This window comes from Panthera leo, chromosome B2 (assembly GCF_018350215.1).
Source record: "Panthera leo isolate Ple1 chromosome B2, P.leo_Ple1_pat1.1, whole genome shotgun sequence".
NCBI classification, from domain to species: domain Eukaryota; kingdom Metazoa; phylum Chordata; class Mammalia; order Carnivora; family Felidae; genus Panthera; species Panthera leo.
Window position 1 is genome coordinate 142,267,725 of NC_056683.1, and position 22,508 is coordinate 142,290,232.

The following is a 22,508-nucleotide window of genomic DNA, read 5'->3' on the forward strand; positions in this document are numbered from 1 at the left end:
ATGTGCTAACCACTCTTCTAAGCTCTTTACATGGATTAATCCCTTAATCCTCACAACAATCCTGTGAGGTGGGTGCTATTATTGTCCTTTTTTTTTTAAAAAAAAAAAGTTTTTTGAATGTTTTTATTTATTTTTGAGAGACAGAGCACCAGTGGGGGAGGGGCAGAGAGAGAGGGAGACACAGGATCCGAAGCAGGCTCCAGGCTCTGAGCTGTCAGCACAGAGCCTGATGCAGGGCTTGAACTCACGAACCGTGAGATAATGACCCGAGCCAAAGTCGGCCAGTCAACCGACAGAGCCACCCGGGCACCCCTATTATTGTCCTTTTTATAGAGGAAGGAACTGAGGCACAGAGAGGTTAAGTCACTTGCCTTAGGACTCTGCATCCAGCATGTGGCAGAACTGAGTTTGGAACCGACAGGCTAATCCCAGACTTCACTCTCTCGACCCTGCTCTGAGCCACCTGTGAAACAGAGAAGGGAAAAGCAAGTCCTGACACTGGGATTGTCACCATGCCGGGTGTGGACTCTCCACCCACCTGCTGCCTCTCACAGTACACTCTCCTTGGCCTTGTTCCGGGCTGGTCGGGGGCTCGCTCACACCAAGGCCTAAGGGTCTTGCAAATGTGAGTGAGTGCAAGCGTGGCTCAGCCCCAGAGCTCCCCGTCCTTGCACTAGGCCTAGGCCTGTGCTGCACCTGAGCCCAGCCTCCCCCGGGGCTTGCCTTGAGGCTTAACCCTCCAGACCTGCTCCCTGAAAGCCCTTCGTGGGGAGCCAGGCAAGGCCCTCTGACTCCAAACACATGTGCCTGGAGGAGATTCATTTCCCACAAGGGCAGGCCTGGGGCTGCACCCAAGGAGAGGCATTGACTCTCATGACAGAGAGAACATTCTGGTGCTCTGACCCTGCCAAAGGCTGTCAGAAAAGACTGCCCTCTCCTCCAGTGGGGTGGGGGCTGGGGGGCAGCTACACACAAACACTCAAGTGCTCTTATATAACAGGTTTGCCTTCCCACATCTCTCCTTTATCAGCAAACACTTCAGAAGGTAAGGCCCTACCTGCATTCCAAAGACCACACAAATCACTTCCCGCCCCGCTGCAAGGCGCTCACTCCCAGGATGAATCATAGCAACTGCTGAAGAGCAGTCAGCGGTGGGCCCCACCCTTCCCACAGGAAGCGGGAAAGAGTAAATATATAGTTGTTCTCTAAGGGCTGGCACACTGTTAAATAGGTGATTTTAAAAATCGAGAGCTATTTAAGAGGCAGTGACAGCTCTGGAGAAGAACAATGAGTCAGGGGACTGTGGCAGTAGCTGGGCGGAGACCACAGGATTCCTATAAACTCTTTTATAAACAGGGCTCTGAAATTCCAGAGCCCGCAGGAGGTGGCTCCTTCTGTGACTCAGCGCTGCTATGCCACCAAGAATGTACCCAGGATTGGGGCAATTGGGACACCTGAGATGTGGGGTCAGAGCCCTAGGAGAGAATGCTCTTTTAGCATTAAAAAAATCAAAGTGTCAATTCTTTCATGAACCTTCTGGCAGGCCCCTATAAGCCCCTCCATAAACAAGTGCTTGTTTCGGCACCTCCGGGACCCAAACAAAGGTCAGGGGGAGGTAGTGTCTGAGAGACGACTGGAGGCCTTGGGATAATACTGACGGTTAGGCTGCCATTCAAGGGGCTTACGACGTGATCACTCTGGGAGCAAGAACCCCACGTCACCAGTTCTATTCCCAGTATGCAATCTGGGTAGTCGTCAGTGATTGGGTCAAACCAACATTCCACTTGTCATTTCTCCAAAATGACAAAGATGCCACCCAACAAACAGCTCTGGGACCATACAAAACCACTGATAAATGAGGAAGACCTAAACTACAGAGAGCCTGGGTGCATGCCGTCACCCGGGGCCTCGTTAAAATGTGGATTTAGGGTAGGGTCTGAGACTCTGCATTTGTGTTTGTCAGAACGCAGGCTGCCTGCCCGTGGACCACACTTCAAGCACTGGGATGCCAGACAACATGCGAGAGGGGTGTTCGGTGGAGATCAACCCTGGGAGAGTCGGGGGGACCTGGGGCATGAGGTTTGAGACGGGTCTTGGTGGTGAGATTGGATGGAGAGGAAAGATACCCCAGATCTCCCTGGTAAGGCGGTGGGTGACCCGATGAACTCCAGGGAGAATGGCAATGGCCCCTTGTGTAAGGACCAGGATTAGCTGGCCAGGTGCTCTTGGGGAAGTTGAAGGGTTCGGGCAGTTAGGAGCTTGGAAACCGGACTCTGCCATTCAGTAGCCGGGAGACTAGGCAGGTCTGAAAGATGGGGATAGTAATTAGATGAGATGGTATATAAGAGGCTTAGTTCAGGGCCTGGCACAGCATAAGCAGTCAGCAAATAGAACACTTGTTGATATCATTATTATTTTAAAATTAAACATTTTTTAACATTTATTTATTTTTTGAGAGAGACAGAGTGTGAATGGGCGAGGGGCAGTCAGAGAGGGAGACGCAGAATCTGAAGCAGGCTCCAGGCTCTGAGCTGTCAGCACAGAGCCAGACACAGGGCTCGAACCCATGAAACACGAGATCATGACCTGAGCCGAAGTCGGACGCTTAACTGACCGAGCCACCCGGGTGCCCCTTATTATTAATTTTTTTAATGTTTTATTTATTTTTGAGAGAGGCAGAGACACAAGGGGACAGAGGATCTGAAGCGGGCTCTGTGCTCACAGCGGACAACCCGATGAACTGGAATTCACTAACCATGAGATCATGACCTGAGCCGAAGTCAGACACTGAACTGACTAAGCCACCCAGGTGCCCCGATATTATTACTATTATTATTATTATTAACAGTGAAAGTGACTTCCTATTTACCTCTGAGCCTTGGGCCAACATATCCCAAACGGATTGCTCCTGGTTGAGGCAGGCACTCCCTTCTTCCCCATTCGTGTCCCCAGGTGCAGGTTGGCCAGTGATGCTGGAATGGACTGGAGAAGTGGACCGCTTAACAGGAGGCAGAAAGCCTCACGCCCAGGGTCTAGGAAGGACCAAGACTGTCCCTGACCCTGGGCATAAACAGGGGAAATGATTCAGGGTTCTCAAGACTAATTTATTAGTGGAAAAAAGTTATTCAAAAGCCTGTTATGTCATTGAAATGTCACCAAATGGCAGATTCTGTTTCAGCCACAGGATAGCAGGACATGTTCTAACCCCAGGTGCCCCAGATTCAGGATGGGGATTCACTAGTCCCAGGTTTCCTGATGCCAGGTATCTCCAGGGCCCCCTGTACCCCATGCCCTGACCCTCTGCTCCAAGCCAAGGGCTGGAGGCAGCCACTAAGGCTCTTTGGGCAGAAAGCCTCACCTTTTCCAAATATTTCCCTTTGAGAGTTAAAGCAAGAGATAAATGGTAGGTATCAGGCAATGCTTGCCCCAGTTAGGCCAGACCTCTGGAGAGCAACTGCGAATGTTGATGAAAATGGGCAGAGTCTAAACAGCAATGATTTATTTTCCAAAGTCTCTGGCAGTTTTTCATCCTCAATTTTCTTCTCCTCCTCTTCTCTTTAACAGGGCAGGGCAAACCATCTGAAGGCCAAATGGCCATGCTCTGTGTTTTCCTCAGATGGATTTGCATGTGAACCCGTGAAGTTTTTACCTGGCCATCGGGGCCTCTGGTTACTTCAGCTCTTTATCTGCTCTTTCCAGGACTGAGCTCACATGCAAAGAGGTTTCCCAGTGTTAGAGGTAAAGAGACACAAGGCAACCCATCCTCACTAAGCTGTGTGTCCCCTCTCCTGCCTAGCACCAAGGCTGGGTCTCCTTGCCCCATCCTCCTGAGGGGCCCCACGCCCACCCCCACCCTCACCCCCACCCCCACACCCACCCCAGGAGGCTCCCACAGTGGCCTCTGGCTGACCAAAGTTTACCAGCTGGGAGCCCCTCCCACCCAGGGACTTCCTTTTGCCAGGTCTCAGTCCAAGGCGACAATTCAGTTATGTCACTCACATTTACTTCAGGGAGGAAGTCTCCCAGAAGCCCCCCTACCCTTCCCTGGGTCCTATATGCATTTTAGCCGCTGCCTTTATTGGTTTATTTAGGAAATCACCTGGCAGAGGATCCAGTAAATAGATACTTGTTGATATTTTTATTGTTATTAATAGTTAAGGCTTATTGAAATAATTGAGCGCCAACCATACACCAGGCACGGATGTAAGGATGTTGGCTCTACAGAGATGAGCAGAATGTGTCCCCTGCCTCTGGCTGTTTCCAAGCCACTGGGGATGATGGACACACTGAAGGCCATGAGGGTAGAAGTGAGAACAGAGTGCTCAGTGCCCCAGATGCATGTGAGGAAGTGGGTGAGTCTACCTCTGAGAGGTGAGAAAACCTCACAGAGGAGGTGACATTTGGGCTGTGCTATGGTCTGAGGAGGTGACATTTGGGCGGGGCTATGATCTAAACGGGCCTCCCTCAGTTCACTATGCTAAACTCTCAAACCCCAAAGATAACGGTACTAGAAGTGGAACATGTGAGCAATCATTGGGTTGTGAGGGTAGAGCCTGATGAAGGGGACTGGTGCCCTTATAAAAGAGGCCCCAGGGAGCTCCGTCACCCCTTCTATCACGTGAGGACACAGCAGGAACGTGCCAGAAGTGGGCTCTCATCAGAACATGACCACGCCGGTGCCCTGACCTTGGACCTCCAGCCTCCAGAACTCTGAGAAATACAATTCTGTTGTTTGTAAGCCACCCAGTCTGTGGTGTTTTGTTACAGCAGCCCAAATGGACGAAGTCAGGCTGTTTTTTGAGGGCAGAGGAGAAGTTTGCCACAGGGAGAAGAGGGGAGAAGACACGCCAGGCTGTGAAAGAAGGATGTGGAGGAAAAAGGTGGCCATGAAAGCGTGTGCCCTCTTCAGGGACAGCAGTTCACTTTGACTGGAGTGGGGATGGAACAAGCCTGAGGGGAGGGAAGGCCAGGGAGGACCTAAATAGAAGAGTGACCTTTTGAGGACTGTGGTGTTTCCACCGATGAGACCTCGAGATTGGCAGGAGGTGGGTGGTGCTGTGGAGGATGGAGTGAAGAGGAGACTTAGGGGGTCCCTGTCGGGAACGTCAGCAGTATCTGGAGAAGTACCTACATGTGCCCACTTAGTAGATTTTATACAGGGGATGTTCCCTACAAGGCATAGATAGGTGAGGGAAATATTGCAGTAAGTCGTTACTAGGCTTAACAAGCTGGTACCATTTTGGGGGTGCCTGGGTGGCTGAGTTGGCTAAGTGTCAGACTCTTGCTTTGGGCTCAGGTCATGATCTCATGGTTTCCTGCGTTCAAGCCTCACATAGGGCTCCACAATGACAATGGAGAGCCTACTTGGGATTCTCTGTCTCCCTCTCCCTCTGCCCCACCCCACTCGAGCTATCTTTGTCTCTCTCAAAATAAATAAATAAACTTTTTTTACAAACCAAGAAAACAACCTTGTACCATTTTCCAGAGTGCATTGTAAAGCCCACAGTTGTTCTCTGGGGCCTTATTATAAGATCTCTGCATGTGAAGCATGGCTCTAAACAAATGTGTTTGCCTGGTGCATACACCCTTTGGAACTCTAGCGCTCTACAGAGTATGTTCTCCTTCAAAAGTGGGTGCAGTTGATACCAAAAGGGTACCTAAAGGGATAGCCCAAATAAAGCCTTGGATTTATCTCGAGAGAAATGCTTCAATGGAGAGAATGAATGGTTTGCGTTCAGTGTGCTGCAGATTCTGACTTAGACACTTGATCTCAAAAGTCAATTTTTGCTGCCAGGCCCAACTTTTCAGAATCCTTTTCTTCAGGGGGGCAGAGATCAGATAAGTAAGGGTGACCATACGCACTGTATGTAGCTAGCGCCTAGGGGGTGCCTACTACAGCTTTAATGAACGAATGGGAGCCATTGCAGTAAAAACTTATTACATGTTTGAAGTCCTTGGGTTTTTGTGTTTTTTTAATACTTTCAAAAATACAAAAGTGTCGCGGGAATAACTCCGAGAACTTTTTAGCTCTTGAACAATTTCAGAGTAAGTGGCAGGCTGGATTTCCCCTTACTCCTAAAAACGTTAGCGTACGTTGCCTACAAAGACAGTGTTCGGTGTAACCGCAACCGACCCATCAAGATGAGGAGATCAGCACTGGAACATTACAACTACGATCAATGTCATTGAGGCTTCACCAACTGAATACTGTTCTTTATAGTCAAATGGTCCAAGCCAGGAGTAGGTGGTACGTTCAGCCGTCAGGGGTCTTTAATCTCTTTCAATCTGGAATGGTTGCTCTGTCTTTCCTCTTCTCTCAAAACACTGACATTTTGAAAATTACAGGCCAATTAAATTTGTAGAATGTTCCTTAATTTGGGTATGTCTAATGTTTTCTCATAATCAGATTCAAGTTAGGCGTTTTTGATAGGAATTTCAAAAAAGCGATTCGTGTCCACACTGCATCCTGTCAGGTGGCACATGATTTTATTTGCCCCATTATCAATGATATTAATTATTTCTTGACAGCTCCCGCCTCTGGTTATTTGTACAAATGGCACAGGAGGACTGCAGCCTACGAAGACACCAGTCCTTCTTTCCTCACGCTGATACATGGAAGCCTCTACTGCAGGGCCTTTGTGGGGTGTAGGCACCTTTAGGGGGCCTGAGCTAGAGCCAGAGCTAGAACTGGGAGCTTGGTTTGAGCCTTGGCCTTGGCCTCTGTCCAGCAGAGTCTGAGACCCTTGGTGCTGTGGGCATCAGCATGCTTCCTAAGCATGACATGGCCAGTGTAGGTAAATTAGCTGAACTTGGGGCTGATGCTTTTTGGGATCTTGGACTTGACCTCCTTGGGCTTTACAAGGACCTTGACAGGCTCGGACCATGCACACTCATGGCCTTGACATTGTTGGCCTGCATTTTCCTGAAGCTCTTCTTGTGCTTCTTGGCAAAGAATTTGGGGTCTATCCCACTAACATATTCATTATCTTTATAGTTTCTTGCACCATTCTTGGGACTGACTGTGTGCAGTGTGGTTCTTAGACTTGGCATGTCTGCTCTATAGCCACCAAATGAGGTTAACTTTGATGACTTGATTCAGGTGGTATCTGTTGGGTTTTTCCACCATTAACTTATGTATTTGCTCCTTGTTTCTAATAAGAACTTATTTGAGACTATGCAAATATCTCATTCCTTCTCAAACTTTCATTCACTTGGCTTAACATCCATCGAAGTTTGTTGCTTAAATTATTATGATGATGGTTACCAAAATTCTACCAGAATTGTATCATGCCATCTACATTTATGTGTTGGCATGCTACAATAATTTTAAGTTGTCTCTTCTCTATCTATCATCTATCTATCTCAGTATAGAATCATGGTTGCCTATTTTATTCAATGGGTTTCTTATTTTAATCAATTATAATTCTCTTATTACCATTATATGTTTTGATGCCTGAATTGTCCCAGATTCGGCTAGTGAGGCTCTATTCAAATTAGCCTCCGTGTCTTTTTTACTTACCTTCATCCTACTTTGAGTGCTTTACTTTCTAGACCAACAAAATGTTCCAACAAAAGGTTCATCTTATACTTTCCCTGACTCAGCCCTGGAATCAGGGAACCCTGGTTGCTTTTAGTGGCGAATGGGCTTTAGAAACCAAGATTTTGGTGCTAGGGATGTTCATTTCTATTGGGGTCTTACTGCTTTAGGCTTTCTCCATAGTCAGAAGTAGAAAATATCTGTATAATCTCCTTCTCTCTCTCTCTCTCTCTCTCTCTCTCTCTCTCACACACACACGCACGCACACACACACATAACTACCAGTACCTATTAATACTTCCAATTCCAGTGCAATACCACATGGTTCATTCTAGCTTCTCCCCTTTCCACATTTGTAACTCCTCTTTTCAACAGTGAGAAACTTCACCCCCATTATCCTCTATATATTTGCTTATTTGCTCAATCTCTTTGTATGAAGCCAATCTCCTGACTCTGCCAGGCCACTGCCCTGCACAACACACCTTTGTATGGGCCACTGATCCCAAGGACTTTGCAACTGAATTTTTAAGGAAGGAAGAGCTTTGCTTTATTTTTAGAATGAGAATATTATGGATTGTATATACTTTATATTTGACGATAAGCAACATCAACAACAGGGAACAGGTTAAGAAGGTGACTTCAGGGACACTTGGTTGGCTTAGTCAGTGGAACCTGTGACTCTTGATCTCAGGTTCAAGCCCTGAGCTCAAGCCCCAGGGTGGGTGTAGAGATTACCTAAAAATAAAATATTTTAAAAAAAGAAGAAGAAGGTGACTTCAGAAATTTTGATTTTGTGTCTTTCACTTTTCACAAACTCTGTGACAAACTTTATCTATAGGGATAAAATAGGACATCCTAATATCCCCAAGCCCTGAGATAATCATGTCTTGCTAGTTTAGATATGCATTTAAAGAGAAGTTTGCTTTATTTTAACTAGAATTTGTAGGTGTTTTGTGGTGAAAATGTTTTCAAATTCGACTGTCCAACTTGCTACCAGAAACTTCAGTCCTGAACACCTAGTTTGAAATTATTTTAATTGAGTAATTACTCAGAAAAGTACCCTTCTACTGGCAAGTGAATTGTCATGTGGCCAGGTCTAGAATGAATGTCACTGGCTCCCCCTTGGAAACTTCCAATTCTTGGAGTATGCTTAGGAAAACTCTAGACAGCAGCCGGACATCAGGCTTTTTCAAAGTCTGCCTATCTTGACTCTTTTTTTTTTCTTTTTTTCTTTTTTTTAAGCGTTTATTTAGTTTTGAGACAGAGAGAGACAGAGCATGGATGGTGGAGGGTCAGAGAGAGAGGGAGACACAGAATCCGAAACAGGCTCCAGACTCTGAGCTGTCAGCACAGAGCCTGACGTAGGGCTCGAACTCACGGACTGCGAGATCATGACCTGAGCTGAAGTCGGACGCTTAACCGACTGAGCCATCCAGGCGCCCCTCTTTTTTTTTTTTTTTTAACAACCTATTTCTAGTGGTGTGAACCAGCTCCTTCTTAAAAGGCCTTTCATTTACTTGGTGAAGCTGCCCTACTTGTCTGTTGCCTATCTATCTATCTACCTATCTATCCATCCATCCCATTAGCCAAGAGTCCCATGGCAATCACCACAATGTTTCAGACATTGATCTCTTGTCATCTGAAGTGAACTTTGGAAAAGGGCTTGGTGGCTAAGGACTGTGTGAATATATCTAATGATTGCTGACTTTAACCAGGGAAGGGTTTATCTTGCATTCCAGGCATTTTTAAGATTCCTGGTATAAACTGCTATTGTCATGAACCATTCTGCCCAGATCCATCCAATGTGATATAATTCTTTAGTTTTGGCATCAAGAGAATAATTAAGATTCCCCAGTGCCAGGCACAGCAAATGGCTGGGAACATTTCTATATTCCATCCTATTGGATTTTGAGTTACATAGTTTTTGGACACAGCCATTCTTGTAGAATCAGTAACCAGCATCTTTCCCAGCTCACATGTACCTCTAAACTGGTCTCAGGTGTTCATTCCATGGCATGCATTTCTTGTGTTCTACCGATTCTCTTGGCAGGAATACTCAGCCTTAATCTTACCAATGGCAATTGTTTTTATGTTAGAATGTGTCCCTTAAGGGGCGCCTGGGTGGTTCAGTCCGTTAAGCGTCTGACTTTAGCTCAGGTCGTGATCTCACAGTCACGAACTCTCTTTGTGAGTTGGAGCCCTGCGTCGGGCTCTGTGCGACAGCTCAGAGCCTGGAGCCTGCTTCGGGTTCTGTGTCTCCCTTTCTCTCTGCCCCTCCTCCACTTGGGCTCTGTCTCTCTCTGTCTCTCAAAAATGAGTAAACATTCAATAAGAAAAAAAAAGAATGTGTCCCTTTAACGACCGTGGCATTCCGTAATGTAGCCTTGCTGGCTAAGGCCTTGAACAAGCCATTATAGACTCCCAAGTGTGTGCCAGCAGAAAGCATCATCGTGTATTTCACAGTAAAGTGAGCAATGTCAGTAAGCCTCAAACTTGTAGTTTTTAAACAAAAGGCCACGTCTAAATATATTATTAAAAAAATTTTTTTAAATGTTTATTTATTTTTGAGAGAGAGAGAGAGAAAGAGCATGAGCAAGAGAGGGGCAGAGAGAAGAGGGAGAAGCAGAATCCAAAGCAGGCTCCAGATTCTGAGCAGACTGGGCCATCCAGGCGCCCCTAAATATATTATAATACTGTATGTATTAAATGTGGTAAGTAGGTAGACAGCTTCTCCTGTGCTGTCTTGCCTGCTGCTCTCTTGTGGTGTATTCAATAAACTTCTGTCTCCTTTAAAATAAATAAAATAAAATAAAATAAAATAAAATAAAATAAAATAAAATAAAATAATAAAACTGGTAATTACCCCCAGGCTACTGGAGCTCTTTTTCTTTTTTTTTTTTTTTTTTTTTTTTTTTTACTATTGGAGAACAATGATTGATGTCTGGCAAAATAATTTCCCTAAAAATACCCCCAAAAGTTCACCTGAAGTTGTCACCTTGGGTAAGGCAGAAACAGTGAAACACCTTGCCATGGCAAAAGAACTGTATTCCGGATCTGAGTCCTCCACTTTTCTTCCCGTCTGTACTACAGCATGGAAAGCCAGTCTGCAGACCCCGGGGAGCTGCTTTCCTGATATCTTCTTCACTTCCTTAGGCTCCACACTACCTGCAAAATGGTGGGCAGATGCTTTTGTGTGGCTGTCAGGCTGCTGCGTTCTGGCCACCTTCATTTCTCAACCCCCCCCGCATCCGGAGCCCTTGCGCCTATGATCTCCATTTCTATGTCCTTGCACACATACTCACATTCCTCCATTGTACCAATTAGTTCTCAGCTGTATTATTTGCTTATTCATCTCTTATCTCCTCTAGACTGCAAGCCAGTAGTAACAGGTACCATGACCTACTCAGATTTATTTGTGTGCTTGCGATATATACAGAGATCGAGACTTATTTGTTGAATGAATAAAATAGGGAATGAATGAATGCTTGCATGCTTCAAAGGTGTCATTGAAAATGTAGATTCTCATGGGCTCAGGTTCCAGTGTGGGGGTTGTGTTCACTTGCTTAGCAATAGTAGGAAACACTTCCATTACCTGCTACTGCTTGGTTCCTTGGTTTTGTCAACAGAGGATGTTGTATTGGGGCAACAGTAAAGCATTAGGGCATAGACAGGTTTTCAAAAGCAGTCCTTTACTGGAGCAAACAATAATCTGAGTGAATCACACCTTAAATCACTCTTGCTGGCAATGAAAGGAGTTAAAAGAATGAATCAGGGGCTCCTAGGTGGCTCAGTTGGTTAAGTATCCCACTTTGGCTCAGGTCATGATCTCTGGGTTCATGAGTTTGAAAATCTGCTTCGGATTCTGTCTCCCTCTCTCTCTGCCCGTCCCCCACTCGCCCTCTGTCTCTCTTTCTCAAAAATAAACATTAAAAAAAAATGAATCAAAACCATTATATTAAAGCACATTGGCAGCCAGCATCTATTACATTACACGCTCAGTTCATATTACTATTTTTGTAGCTAATAGCATCAGGGTTTTTTTTGCCATAACTGATCTTGTATATTACATGTTATATATTAATTTCTCATATCATATTACATATAATTGTATGTTAATTTCTCATACTTAAAGTACAAGTTCTATTGAAGACCGCTACATCTAAAAAAATTTTTTTTTTAATGTTTATTTGTTTTTGAGAGAGAGACAGAGCACAAGTCAGGGAGGGGCAGAATGAGAGGGAGACACAGAATCCAAAGAGGCTCCAGGGTCTGAGCTGTCAACAAAGAGCACAACATGGGCTTGAACTCACTAACTGTGAGATCATGACCTGGGCCAAAGTTGGTTGCTCAACTGACTGAGCCACCCAGGTGCCCCAAGACTGCTACATCTAAAAATATGGGTTAATGTAGTCTAACAAAGCGGGTTCGTCTAATTTCTTTTCTATTGAATTGGCTGCTCATCTGACTGAATCAAATAATCCAAAAAGATATTCGATGTCAAGAACATGCTGCCTAAGTCACACATTTTTGAGTTAGGAAAAAATAGCTCCGCTCACCCTTAAATCCTTTAGTTAAACTTAATGCTTTGTGAGTTTCTGGAAACTCAGTTCACTTAAAACCTATTTGGATGTGTAATGCTTTGCAGTTTTCAGTTTTGAAGTTATATTCACTGCTACCTCACTGTGCAACACACACATGTACACACGCGCAGTACATTTTATAGCTTTAAACTTGAGAAGAGGCTGTAAAAGTCTCCCTTTGACTGGCAGTGATGAAAACAATGATTATGCAAGATCAATTAACAAAATGAATGACTTTCAAAGAGAACAACATCCTCTAAATTATATACATATTTTAGAAAACCTTTAATTTTTCTTAATGCCTCGTGCTGTTTTTAGTTCTTTGTGTTTGTTTTCTTTTTGGTCTTACCAGACCAAATCATTTTCATTAAGAATTATAGTCAGAGTTGGAGCTTGGGACCAGTTAGAAAGAACAGGTCATTATTACCGTAAAAGTATGCCTAATGCCTATTTGTGAAACAGGCTATTCTGCTGAAATATTTCAGAAAGCTTTACTAAAGAAACTGATGTTTTCTACTTAATAGATTTTCAGTAACTGTTAAATGAATGGCAGACACAATTAAAGCTGAAGCTGATATTTGAAAATGATGTTACTGAAGTTTCAATAAGGACATTTAAAGTTATGGATGGTTGGGGCGCCTGGGTGGCTCAGGTCATGATCTCATGTTTCGTGAGTTCAAGCCCTGCGTTGGGCTCTGTGCTGTTAGCTCAGAGCCTGGAGCCTGCCTCAAATTCTGTCTCCCTCTCTCTCTGCCCCTTCCCCGCTCATGTTCTGTCTCTCTCTCAAAAATAAAAATAAACATTAAAAAAAAATAAACTTATGGATGGTAAAACTGGTCTTAATGTAAATTACCACCTGACTGTAACATTCAGTACGGTAAATGTAGCTCTCTAGAAGAAACAATAAAGGCATAATCATCACAGTTTTGTGCTTTCCTTCTTAAACACTCAGGGGAAGGGGCAAGAAAGAGGACTAATATTTTTGAATATCTATATACACCACAAAAGAATCCAGGAACTTCATATATTTCACTTCATCCTTTCAGCAAAATAGGTTACAGATAAGGAAAATGAGTTTCAGAGAAACTGGGAAATTCACACAGCATTAACCAGAGAGGGTGAGTGATAGTCTGGGGATCATCTCCAGTCCTGGGGGGAGTCCCCACTGACTGTCTGCTGTATTTGGAACTTCCATTAGGTAGTTCTGGTAGTTGTATAGGGTAAAGTGTAGAAAAATGTTTGAACAGCATTTTTCTTCTCCTTCTTCTGTTGTTTTAGAGAGAGAAAGAGAGAGCATAAGTTGGGGAGAGAGGCAGAGGGAAAGAGACAGACAATCTTAAGCATGGGGCTCAATCCCATGACCCTGAGATCATGACCTGAGCCGAAATCAAGAGTCAGAAACTCAATCAATGGAGCAACCCAGACGACCTGAAAGTCATTCTTCTAACCAGTTTGCTTCTTGGTTCCTAACCAGCGAAGTGGATCTAAGTGAACCACTTTGTAAACAGTCCGGTCTCCGTATTAATGAGCACAGCAGGATCCAGAATCTTTTTAAAAAACTTTGTGCTGCGGGTTTCATATGATCTGTTTTCCAGGGAAGCGGAGATTTTTAAGACCCCTGGCACCATTATTTTCCCTCAGTAGTAATTCTTTTCTGAAGCCAGCAGCAGTACGCACATCTTAATAAGGATTTATAACACTTACGAACTGATCTCAATTCAGTTCTGTGCCAGCCTAAGACTGGATTTCTAATTAGATATGACAAGGATAAAAGAACCACAGAATTTAGTAATTCAGGGCACAAACACTGGAGTCAGACAAACTTGGGTAAGAATCCTGGCACTGCCTTTATACTAACATGTGACTTCGATCAAATTATTCTACCTTCTCTGGGCCTTTGTTTCCTTTTCTGTAAAATGGGTATAATAATAATGGTATCTAAGCCATGGGTGGCGATTTTGTTAGGATTAAAGGAAACACCTCTGAAGCACTGGCAATGCCTGGCACATTGAAATTAATGAATGACAATTTTTAGTGATGTTGTTCATGTTCAATTGTCACTAAGTTATGTTCTTTCTACACCCAACTGCAAATGACAATCAAGGCTGTAAGCTAAGGAAATCACAGAGCCTTTATGGGCTTTATACCCAGAGGTGAGGGTAGGTGATTCTAAGGAGGATCAGGACTCATCAACAGAAACTCTTTCAAGCTTAGTTATCATCCAACAGGGAGTAGTGGCTTCGAATGGTCCTTTCTGCTTATGTAGTATTAAAAGGATTTTCGGTGAACCACAGTTGGCATTTATTCAGTAACTTTTACCAAAGAAGCTCAAAACCAGTCACCAAAAATAAACAGAAAAACCTGGAGACTCAGAACTAAGTAATGCGGCCTGATCGATGGACAGCCAGAAAAGCAGGAAAGGCCAGACGTGGCTCTGATCACGATATGGGACGTGAATACGGTGGAAATGAGAGCCTTCTGAGACTTCTAAGAAGTGTTTTGTTCCTCTGGCTTCAGAGACAGACAGATGACAGATGACAGCGCTGAGGAAAGAGAAGACGTGAGGCCTAGCGACTGTCAGAGGAAGCACAGAGGCCTCAGAGGGCTGTTTCAGCAAAGGGAGAGGTAAGGATGGCAAAGACAGGTCTGCAGATGGGGCTGACAAGCGATTCTAGACAGGAAATGACACGGGAGCAGCGTCGGGCTGGCATCTGGTAAGGTTCGTGCTGTTTCTACCATGTGGTTTGTAAGAAGTAAAGTATAATGCCATCTGGCAACTCCCTCCCAGAAGCATGAGTTAGTGCGGTTCTCAGTAGCCCTTTAGGCCACACAGCCTTTTTCACTAAAACATAACGCACCCGACAGATTGCGGAGTGGGCACGGAGTATCCCTACAGACTGCCGAAGCCTGGGACGGGAACACACACCCTCAGGGGGCGCCGGTCCCGCCGGAAGCGCCCCTCCCCTGGATCTCGGCTCCGCCCCGCGGCGCGCGAGCGTGTCGTCACTCGCAACCGGCCAATCGGGGCGCGTGACAAAAATAGCGCCATATAAAGGCGTGCGTGCCGGAGCCGGAGTCTCCGAGCCGCGCGCTGGGGTGGGGTTGCGCGCGCAGGTGAGCGGGGCGGGGCCGGCGCGCACCTGCTTCCGCAGGACGTGTGCCGGAAAGGCAGTCGGCCGCTTCTCCCGAGGTCGCGGAACCTGCGGTCCGTGTAACCCCGACTCTGGGCTCTCGTTCAATACAAGTCGTGGCTGCTCTCCTGACTGGGTTCCAAGTCGGAAAGAAGCGCCGACCGCAACCTGCGGCTTGCGTAATCAAAGGGCATGTTTAAAGAGCAGACCGCAACCGAGTTTCCAGGGGCGACTCCTGGGCCCACCCGAGAACACGTTAATTTAGCCGGCGCTGAGCCCTGCAAGAAGTCTTAGATGAAGGGGCGCGGCTCTACCCTCTGGGTGCAGGCTCACAATTGTGGGTGGGAGATAGAGGGTCCACGCCCAGCCGAGGCCTATGGTAGTAAGATAGACGTCCTTCCCTGGAGGAAGAGGTCAGTGCAGGGTGGAAGGCATTTCTCCAGGTCACCTTTCTAGGAGGAGGTGACTTTTGAGCTATTAAGTGGAAACAAAAAGGCTTTGACGTCGTACACATCAGGGTTCCAGCCTCTGCACGGGTCACACATCCGCTCTGTGAACCCTGAACACATCAGCAAAGCTCAGAGCGTTTCCATCTTTAAGATGCAGATAGCAGTAGATGCCCAGTAACATTTTTCAGGAGCCCCTCCCTCCCCAGCCCGCCCGGGTGATCATGTTAATTTCTCCCTCAATTTTACTCCCTCTCTTCTTTCCTCAGTCTCTTCCTTTCATTCTTTCCATTTTCTTTCTTTTCTCCTTCATCCCTCATTTTTCTTTTTTCTAATTGAGGTATAACCTACACATAATAACCTGCACAGAACTTAAGAGGACACGTAGGTGAACTTTTATGTATGTATACACAAGAAATCAACTCCCAGATCAAGTTGTAGGACGTTTCAGTCACCCCAGGTTTCCACCTGCTCCTTCCCAGCCAATGCTTATCACCCCAGAGGTAATCACTATTTGCAATCTATTAATATATATTAATTTGCCTGTTCTTAAATTTTATATAATTGGCAATCAAGAAGTGTGCTTTTTTTTCCTGTCTGGTTTATTTCACCCAACATAATGTCTGTAAGATTGATGCATGGTATTGCATATATCAATAGTTTGTTTATTGTTGGGCAGTGTTCTTTTGTATGAATACACTTCAATTAATTTATCCAATTCTATCATTGATGGTTAATTTGGTTGTTTTCAGTTTTGGGCTATTAAGAAGCTGCTGTGAACATTCTTACAGTCTTTTGGTGAATAAATGCACTCGATTTTATTGGGTATGTAGCAGCAGGTATGTAATTTCTGTCATAGGATAGGTGTGTGTTTAGTTTTAATAGACACTGCCTAGCAGTTTCCCCAAAAGGTTGAATCAGTTTTTGAAAGTTAGTTACTTAATATCCTTGCCAACAGTTGGCATTAACAGTCTTCTAAATCCTTCCTGAGTATGTAGCAGTATTTTCTTGTGGTTTTCATTTGTATTTCCAAATGAATGATGATGTCGAGCCCCTTTTATAACTTATTAGCCATTTGGGTAACATTTTTTCATGAAAAATAGACTTGTCTGTCTTTTCCCTAGGATTCCTAGGAATGCTTTGTATTTTCTGAATATGAGTCTTTTGTTAAGCATTGTGTATCATGAATATATTCTCCTAGTCTGCCTTGTCTATTTAGTTTTTTTTCTTTTAATATTTTTTAATGTTTATTTTTAAGGGAGAGAGAGACAGAGCACGAGCAGGGAAGGGGCAGAGAGAGAGGGAGACACAGAATCTGAAGCAAGCTCCAGGCTCTGAGCTGTCAGCACAGAACCCCACATGGGCTCACAAACCGTGAGATCATGACTTGAGCCGAATTTGGATGCCTAACTGCTGAGCTACCCAGGTGCCTGCTATTTAGTTTTTTATGGTATCTTTATTTTACTTTTTTTAAATGAACGTACAATAACATTGAATTTTTAAAAATTGACACTTCTGTGAGGTTTGACACATGTGTAAATAGTGTAACCACCACCATAATCGGGATCCAGACTGTTCCATCACCCAGAAAACTCCCTTTGTAGTCATATCCTACTGCCACCTGTTATCTCTGGGAATCATGAATCTGTTCTTTGTTATAGTTTTGCCTTTTCCAAAATAGCATATGAATGGAATGATACAGTGAATAGCCTTTTGAGTCTGGCTTCTTTACGTTTAAATACCCAGGAGAGCATTACTGGGTGACTTGGGAAATATATATTTAACTTTATACAAATCTGCCAAACTGTTTCCCAGAGAGAACCATTTTGTGTTCCCATCAGCAATGTCAGAGTTCCAGTTGCTCTGCATCCTCATCAGCACTTGTTATTGTCACGTTTTATTTTAGTGATTCTAACAGGAGATGGTGGTATATCATTGTGGTTTTAATGTGCCATTTTATAAAGGCTAATAATGTCGAGCATTATTTTATGGGCTTGTTTGAGATGCATTTATTCTCATTGGTGAAAGGTCTATTCAAGCCTTTTTCCCATTAAAAGAAAAACAGGTTATTTTTTTACTATTGAATTTTGAGAATTATTTATGTATTCTGGATACAGGTCCTTTCAAAGACTTTCTTCTACTGAATTGACTTTGCATCTGTGTGAACAATCATTGGCCATATTGTGTGCTTATTACCATCATTCTTACATGTTTACTTTTTCCTTGTTGTCCTCAATTTACTCATCATAATTATTAAAAAGTCCCTATCTGACAACTCCAAACTCTGTGTCATCTCTAAGTCAGGTTCTGATGCTCCCTTTGTCTTTTCAAACTATATTTTTTCTTACCTTTTAACATGCCTGGTAATTTTTTGCTGAATGCTAGACATAATGTATTAGGTAAGAGGAACTGGGGTGATCAGGCTTTTAGAGTAAAGTTTTATGTTAATCTGGCCAGGAGTTGCCTACGTTTAGTTTGCTATAGTTGTAGGTACGAGACGCTTCCTCTAGTTTCCTTATTTTTCTGTGCTTCCCTGTTGTCTTTGGGTTTCCCTAAGAACTCCTTGAATAGACACTGTTTTGCAGCTAGCTCTGTCCATTGTAATCCCTGAATGTATCCGGAGCCCTGTGGATATGGTGGTAAGATGTGAGGGGAGGGAGGTGTTCTGTAATCATATAATCAAATCTGTTTTTAGTGGGCCTGAGTCCTTGGGTTGTGACCTTTAGAAGCAGTTCTTAACCTTTTTTTTTTTCCTCTCTCCTTACCTGAGACATGAAGGCTTGAGGGGCCTAGAATTGGACAATTGCCATTCCTTCAAATCAGATAAGACTCTGGTAGTTTCCCTAAGAGGGCAGGCCTTTGTTACTTGGAGACATCTTTGGGTGTTTTTCAAAATGGTTAATTTTCCTGCCTAAAAGCATAGTGGGGCTTCTGGAGATAAAGTCCAGGAAAATGTGAGGACCCTTTAAGACTGGACCTCCAGGAGACCTGAAACCAGAAGTTCTGTTGATTAATTTTAAGTACAAAGATTTTCCAGTTATCTTTCTCTTACTGATATCTGATTTCCATGGTGGGCATAAAACGTATTTTATATTATTTCAGTTCTTTTAACTGTGTCAGGTCTTGTCTTATAACCCTGGATATCTCTCTTTTGGTCAGTGTTCCTCAGGAAGAACATATTAAACAAACTGTTCTTCAAGTATCAATTACATTAGTTGGTTGATGGTGTTTTTCAGTTCTGTATCCTTCCGGATTTTCTGTCTACTTGTTTGGTTGATTATTGAGAGGAGTGTTGGACTTTTCACCTATAATTCTGGATTTGTCCATTTCTCCTTCATTTTATCGATTTTTGCTGCAGGTACTTTGAAGCTCTGTTGTCAGGTGCATATATTAGAATGGCTGTGCTATCTTGGTGACCGTTTTATCATTTGCAAGGACAGTGAAGGCTACGAGGTTTTACCCCACTTGCAAGCTACTGCGTTAGCCTGCCACAGTTTCATGGATGCTGGCAGAAGACACAGGATGCTATTAGCCACGAGCAGTAGCCACACTCAGCATTTGTGCTGCTTCCTTAAGCCCCATTTCTCAGGGGATGAAGCAGCCATCGTCCAGATGGCACCCGCACAGGCTGTTCCTTGAATCACAGCAGAAGATCCCTGTGATTAGGGAACCCAAATCTTTGCAATTTTCCTGACCTTTGCACCAAAGGGAGATACTATCGCTATTATCCCGGACTGGAAGCAAACTAGCCGCTGTCTTACTTGAGAGGGAAGCACTGTTTCTGTTCCCAGTGCTGTTGACTGTATACAAACATCCTTGAAAAGATAATCTAGATCCAAGACAGTCGTTGCCTCTGGGTCAGATCTGCTCACAAGGTGTTCAGAGAGTCTTTAGAGAATTGTCTTTCAGCAATAATGTCCCTCTTATCCCTGGTAATTTTTCTTGCTCTGAAGTCTACTTTGTCTGATATTAGCCTAGCCACTCCAACTTTCTATTGGTTAGTGTTTGCATGGCACATTGGTTTCCATCTTTTCATTAAAAAGATTTTTTAATGTTTATTTATTTTTGAGAGAGAGAGAGAGACAGAACACAAACGGGGGAGGGGCAGGGAGAGGGAGACACAGAATCCTAAGCAGGCTCCAGGCTCTGAGCTGTCAGTACAGAGCCCAACATGGGGCTTGAACCCACAAACCAGAGATCATGACCTGAGTCGAAGTCGGATGCTCAACCAGCTGAGCCACCTAGGTGCCCCTCCATCTTTTCATTTTTAACCTACCTCTATCATTATATTTAAGATGAGGTGTTGTGTGTGTGTGTGTGTGTGTGTGTGTGTGTGTGTGTGTTTTGTTTTGTAGACAGCGTATTGTTTGGTCTTGTTTTTTTACTACCCTGAAAATCTCTTATTTCCTAATTTGCATATTTAGATCAGGAGCTGGCAAATTATGCCTGTGAGTCAGATCTGGTTAGCTGCCTGTTTTTGTAACTAAAGTTTTATTGAAACATCGCTGTGCTCATTCATTTATAGCTTTTCTTTGGCTGCTTTTCCTTTACAAAAGCAGAATTGAGTAGTTGCAACAGAGACCATATGACTCAGAAATCCCCAAATATTTACTCTTTGGCACTCTCTGGAAAAAATTTGCAGACCCTGGTTTAGATTACTTATGGTTTCTTCTTTTTTTTAACTAAAAAAATTTTTTTTCAAGAGAAAGAGCAGGAGCAGGGGAGAGGGGCAGAAAGAGAGAGAGAGAGAGAGAATGAATCCCAAGCAGGTTCTGTGCTTAGTGCAGGGGCCAAAGCGGGGCTCAATCCCATGAACCTGGGATCATGACCCAAGCCAAAATCCAGAGTTGGACACTCAACTGAGTGAACCACCCAGGCTCCTCTAGATTATTTGTGTTTAATGTAGTTATTGACATGACATGTCTGGATTTAGATTATTTTTTTAAAAAATTTTATTTCTTTTTGTTTTTTCCCTGTTTTTCAATCTTTATTTCCTCTCTCCTGCCTTATTTTGGATTATTGGAATAATTTCTAATATTCCATATTAATTTTCTGTTGAATTTTTCATTATATGTCTTTGTATATGTTTTTAGTGGTGGCTTTAGGAATTGTAATGTACATTTCACAGTCTTAACATTTCACAGCCTAATTAGAACTAATATCACTTCAAGTCAAAGATACATCTATCTACTGTATAGATCCCTTCTTCCTTCATGTTGGAATATCTATTTATTCGGGTTTTCTTTAATCTCTCTCAGAAATGTGTTGCAGTTCTCAGTATAGAGATCTGGCAATTTTTGTTGTTGTTAGATTTAATCCTAGGTATTTATAGTTTTGATACTCTTGTAAATGGTATTCAATTTTTTTATTTCCAAATTTTTGGTTGTAGATATACAGAAATATGGTTGATTTTTGTGTATTAACCTTATAGACAGTGACTTTGATGAATTTATTAATTATCATTTTATTTTAGTTTTTCTATGTTTATAATCATGTCGTCTACAAATACATATAGTTTTACTTCTCCCTGTCCAATATTTATGCCTTTTATTTCTTTTTCTTGCCTTATTGCATTATTTGAGACCTTCAGTACAATGTTGAATGGCGGTGGTGATAGTGGACACCTTCCAAGAGACTTGGAGTGATGAAGGAGATTACTCTCCAGTGTGTTTTTAATTCAGAACTGTTTTTTGTTTGGCATGGTCTGTCATGGGTCCTGGGAGTGACTGAGGTTACCTTACTTATTTCCAAAGACATCAGTTTAGTCTTTTGTAGGCTCCAGTGAGGCAAGAGATCGATAGATGCCCCTGATCTGTATATACCTTCGTTCAAATTAGAAACAGACACTTCTTTGGTTAGATCACTAAAAGAAAAGTTACTCTTTTCTCTGGACTGATAAAGACCTGGCCATGACATAGGGATTGGTGAGCTGAGCCTGAGCTGGATTTCAGCCTTTCTGTCCCTTTGGCTGGGCCTTGGTGCAGCACAAACATTGTGCACTGTTTGGAGAGGAAGATAGGCCAGAGGACTGGAGAACAGAGTCAACCTGCCCTGGGGAGGTGGGTCCCAGCTCATCATTGTCAGCACTAGGAGGAGAGGGCCCATCTTTTGATGCTTCCAAGGGGTTCTGACCCCAAATCATTGATCTAAATCTCTCATATGCAACTGACATTACATACCTTACTTTGTGAAATAGTTTCAAATCCCAATTTAGGGATGTAGCATCACTCCTGTCTTGTTTCTTCAGTGTCCTCTTGCCTTCCCGACTGTTATCTTCCGCCTGCCCTTTCTCCTGATTAGATCATACCACCATCAGCTTGGTCCATGTGAGAATTTGAATGTATAGGATTAGCTGCATTCATAGAAATCCAAGGAGGCAGTGACTTGGGTGTGGAGGGTGAAATCAGAGAAGCTCTCACTCCCTTCTGCTGATAGCCTATTTACCTCTTCTGCTCCTACCTGATTGTATTTACCTGGGGGCATGCATTTCTTTACCTGTCTTTTGTTAAGGGCATTTAAGAACTTTCTCTTACAAAATATAAATGAACCTAGAAGGAAAAAGTCATTATAGGTCTTAATACCATTCTGTGATTCATTAATACAGTATTGTGTATTCATCACCTAGCTTTCTAATGACCCAATCAATATAGTTAAGTTTTGTTGGTGAGAGCAAGTGGAGAGGTGTAAAAAGCCATATGAAATTGGCCATGGGGTTTGAAATTGGCTATGGTTGAAATTGCCAGGGGAGTTTCTTCATCTACAAAATAAGGTTGTGTATATCAGATGTTCTTTTCCAACTCCAATATCCAGTATT

At 43.5% G+C, this 22,508-nt stretch overlaps 1 long non-coding RNA gene across 1 annotated transcript; it reads right to left on the reverse strand.

Annotated features, from left to right (window-relative positions):
- Window positions 1-338: 338 nt before the first annotated feature.
- LOC122219219 lies at window positions 339-15,034 on the reverse strand. The gene is made up of 3 exons (XR_006202312.1): window positions 14,976-15,034; window positions 10,520-10,702; window positions 339-463 (listed from the first exon to the last, which is right to left on the reverse strand). It is a non-coding gene; the product is annotated as an uncharacterized LOC122219219 (long non-coding RNA).
- Between the last annotated feature and the right edge of the window lie 7,474 nt (window positions 15,035-22,508).